This window comes from Siphateles boraxobius, unplaced genomic scaffold (assembly GCF_051911475.1).
Source record: "Siphateles boraxobius isolate OS27281-9 unplaced genomic scaffold, OSU_SipBor_1 8, whole genome shotgun sequence".
Lineage (NCBI taxonomy): Eukaryota > Metazoa > Chordata > Actinopteri > Cypriniformes > Leuciscidae > Siphateles > Siphateles boraxobius.
Window position 1 is genome coordinate 36,102,863 of NW_027509208.1, and position 4,720 is coordinate 36,107,582.

Here is a 4,720-nt window from a genome sequence, read left to right on the forward strand (position 1 = left end):
ATTATGTACAAATGTGTTTTTTTATGATATCCATGTTCCACAAATCCAAGTCTTCCACAAGTAGCTAACAGAAAACAGGTCTTGACTGGTCTAAAGCAGACGTTCTGGACAGGACTGGTTCAGGACCTGCTCTTCGTAAGGGGAATATTAAAGAGCTATGCCCGGTTGCATAAAGCACCTTAAGTGTAATTTTCCCTTAAGTTCGCCCTTATGTTTCCCTTAAACTTAAGGGTGTTGCAGAAAATGCCCTTATATGGTACTTAAGGGTTTCTTTAAGTGAAACGTCATAAACACTTAGAATTTCCCTTAAATGCTGTTTTTTCACTTAAGGAATCCCTTAAAAACCGTTAAGTGTTGCATAAAGCCCCTTAACTGTCATTTTCCTAAGTACAGTTTAAGGTTAGGAAAACTTTACCTTAAGAGTAACGCGGACAAAAAAAAAGACGACATGGCTGACTTTATGGAACCCATTGAAGATAATTATGTGCCAAGAAGAATTTTTAGGGATAGGGAGAACCCTTTGGATCGTCTCCACAGTGAACTGCGCGTTGAGCCTCCAAGGGCTTGCAAAATTATTGTCGCCTGCGTTGTTCTTTTTAACATGTCCAAGATGTATTCTGCCTTCGAAGAGGAAGATGAGCTCGAAGAAGAGGGTAATGAAGCAGAAGAGGCTCATGAAGCAAATCTTCTGCAGCAAGATTTCCAACAGGCTGGATTTGTTGTCAGAGATGCCATCGTAAATGCATTCTTTAATTAGCAGGCCTATGACCAATAGTTGTAGGCTAATATTTAAATATATATATATATATATATATATATATATATATATATATATATATATATATATATATATATATATATATATATATATATATATATATATTAGCAGCAGTAGTAATATTATTAATAAAATGTATTATTAGCCTATTACAATAATTATTATTAATGTTAATGATACAATGTATATAGTAGGTTAGCAGTTGCAAGTTAATGTAATGATTTATAAATTATAATTTATAGGCTAGTGTTGTTTAGTATTAATATTTTATAAATATATTAGCTATATTGTATTTTGCTATTATTATTGGAATTTTGTTAATATATTTGTCCTTGTAATTACATAAATAAATACAAAACTTTTCAGATATGTCATAAAATGTATTTATAATAATATATTTATTCGTCAAGTGATGTTATTGTTATTTTCCCTTCACTTTGTAGTTGCAACAGTTTGTTGTTAAGAATTATGTTGTAAAGGTCTTGATTTTCCTTCTCCTTTTTAATTTTTTCGATCTCCAATTGCAGCTTTGTTTTTTGTAGCTGTAGGACGTCTCTCTGCAGTTCCAGCACTTCTTCTCTTGTAGAGGCTGGAGAGGGTAGTTGCGTCTTTCTGCAATTCACAAGTGTTTTGGAGGAATTATGAAATATAATATAATAAATAATATTGGGGCTGTTCTAAGTCAAATTAACAAAACTAAAATAATTGTTAACTAATAAATAACTCACTTTGTTGCCTGGTTTGGCGTACTGCTGGCGCTCTGTCGGTGTTGCTTTGATTGCTGGAAAGGTCTAACGCGTGAAACAAAGAAATACCAATCAAAATTTATATTTATATACAAATAAAAATATTTTATTACGCCTGTCGTGATTTTCATATCGTTTATCCCCATAGAGATACATTTTATTTAATTTAAGACAATAATGTTCTCTCACTCCGTGTTACATTCCTCTGGTTGAGTCACTTCACTCTCTAAGCCGCCAGGGATGCCAGCCAGGACAGGTGAGTCCGCCCCAAGGATGTCTTGGACCAGTTTAGTTGTCTCTGATAATTCTGTTGGCGGTGGTCCTCCACCTACAGTTTTGTTATCGTTAGCTCTCGGTGCGTGCGAAGAAAATAGAGAAAAAACTAAGAGCGTTTTTTTTCTTACCAGTTTTGTTGGACTCCCTCTTATGAATGCTTATTTCTTTTTTTGCCCCCACAGAGATGTTTTCATATTTTTTAATTACCTCTGAAACCGTCCTCTTTACTCCTAAGTTCCGTGCATTAATTTTCTCGGTTATTTCCTCCTACTGTTTATTTTTTTTGCCAGCAGTTATGACGGGATTCAATTTGCTTCTTAAAATTCCTTTTCTTTTCCCATATTCATCTAGAAGAATACACTTCTCATCCTCAGTCCAGTTTGGCTTTCTTTTTTTGTTTTCCTTATCCATTTCTTTAGGCTATTCGTTGTTTTAAAGCTCCTAGGTTAATGTGTATAGGAGCGTATCTATGGCAACGATAGATTTTTATAACGGCAAACCTGGATCGCTGCCGTGAAACACTTAACGGTTTCCCTTACCTAAGAGAACTCATTAAGGGATTATATGCAACACCCTTAAATCATTCCCTTAGTTAAGGGGAAATCACGCCTTAAGTCCCACACTTAAGGGAAAAACTTAAGGTGCTTTATGCAACCGGGCCCTAGTCGTCTATCAGAAAACAGAAAGCATGGAAAGAAAGGATGTTTGTGCTCCTGAACCAGGGTCCAAGTGAACTCCACATTAACTTCACATGAGCTGCTTCGAAGAGAGTAGGGCTGAATATAGGTCAGCTTGAGGATCTGTCGTTTAACCATACGCTTTTCTCTGTGCACAACACACATCTCACTGGTTCTGGAAACGCTAGGAATCATGCGCATATTTCTAGGTCATGCGCATATTTCCATTTCATAAAACAGTTATCAGGAGAAATAGAATAATCAAATACTTGGTGAACTTCAAATTTATAATTTATAAGAGTAACAGTAACTAATGGGATCTTAAAAAAGAATTCCTTACATATACAAAATTCACGAGTTCACACTTACAAATGATCAGAGAATAAATGGTTATGCGTATTTGGCGTGCTGTCCGGGGGGAGGGCTCCGAGCTCGGAAATTGGGCCCAAACCCAGAGTACTCCCCCCGTATCTTTGGTTAGGAAGATAACTAGGCAGGTGTGAGGAGATGGGGTGGTGGAGGGATGCTGAAAACTGTCGAGGAATAAGGGTGAGTCGACTGCGTTTATTTATAGGCCTTACTCGTGCTGATTGAGTGGACCTGTTGATTACTGATTGCTGACAGCTGGCTGGAATGACTTGATTGTTTGATCATTAGGACGTGTTCCTCCCGAACCTTGTTAATAAAACATCATTAAATGAACCGGGGAAATGTGTGAATGTGTCTATTTTTGTAGAACACTGACCTGTTAACACTTCATCAATCAAAAATGATTCAAGCGCTATGAGAAAAACACCAGCATGTTTCTAATAAAGTGTCTGACTGCACACGCTTTTCCCTCTATCTGTTTGTAGAGATGGACTCTGTCCACAGAGACTTAGCAGAAAACAGACCAGTATATAACGCAGATGAGATCATAACCGGAGAACGAGTGTGAGATGACGTGAGGATATTTTCACCACAATCACCCATTGCTGGCTGGTTCTCTCACTGGAATCAGCAGATTGAGCAGGTCATGTGATCTGCAGCATTATGATGAATCAGCAGATTGAGCAGGTCATGTGATCTGCAGCATTATGATGAATCAGCAGATTGAGCAGGTCATGTGATCTGCAGCATTATGATGAATCAGCAGATTGAGCAGGTCATGTGATCTGCAGCATTATGATGAATCAGCAGATTGAGCGGGCCATGTGATCTGCAGCATTATGATGAATCAGCAGATTGAGCAGGTCATGTGATCTTCAGCATTATGATGAATCAGCAGATTGAGTGGGTCATGTGATCTGCAGCATTATGATGAATCAGCAGATTGAGCGGGTCATGTGATCTACAGCATTATGATGAATCAGCAGATTGAGCGGGTCATGTGATCTACAGCATTATGATGAATCAGCAGATTGAGCAGGTCATGACGTTTGTTCTCCTTCTCCGTTTCATTCTCATCCACAGAAACTGCTGAAGATCAGCTCTCACTGACGAGACATGTTCCCGTTTAGGTTCTTCCCTCATTATTTTCCTGCTTTCAAGTGTAAGAGCACAGAGACTCAGTGAGATGGGCTCAAACTGCAGTTAGCATCAGTCCAGTGAGCATGTTTCTCCATGAAGGCCTTCAGAAGAGCATCACTGCAGGCTCGTGAAGGTGTACAGCTCTGGGTTCTCATCTATAAAACTGTACGTAGGATCCTTACTAAAAGTGCACGTGCGCCTGAAAGCAAAAGAATCGCATCCACTACTAATATTTCTATTTATCAGAATATAAAAAATGTAGCAACTTCTCTGTAATGATTTCATTTAATTTAAGTGTTTAACTCTATTAATGAGAATGGCATATTTAATCTAAATGTGTACATCAGATGTAAAACATAGTTTAAATCATTATTTTAGTTATTTAAACTGTAATTGTGAACATCCACTGTATTTATGATTAGGAAGAATATTAAAGCGGTTTTCCTTCATCAGTGCCCCAGATCTCGATCGGTGTTGTTAAACTGCTCCGTCTCTAATGTTCGTTCACAGGATCAGAGTTACTTACAGATACACATTCTCCCATCAAGTGTGTTTTTATAAATCATAACTCATGCTTGCGAAGTGGCGTATGGCTCGTTCAGGGCCTGTTTTGTGCGACGGTTATAAATGAGACCCCAGATGATTGGCTCAAAACCTGCGCGCCCGTGAGTAAAGATGAGCTGGTCACACACTTCACCAGCCTACCAGCGAACACAGAGATCAGCGGGATTCTA

General features: G+C 38.1%; 1 long non-coding RNA gene across 1 annotated transcript; it reads right to left on the reverse strand.

Moving 5' to 3' along the window:
- Window positions 1-1,137: 1,137 nt before the first annotated feature.
- On the reverse strand, window positions 1,138-1,867 carry LOC143729805 (uncharacterized). The gene is made up of 3 exons (XR_013200076.1): window positions 1,714-1,867; window positions 1,507-1,569; window positions 1,138-1,390 (listed from the first exon to the last, which is right to left on the reverse strand). It is a non-coding gene; the product is annotated as an uncharacterized LOC143729805 (long non-coding RNA).
- Between the last annotated feature and the right edge of the window lie 2,853 nt (window positions 1,868-4,720).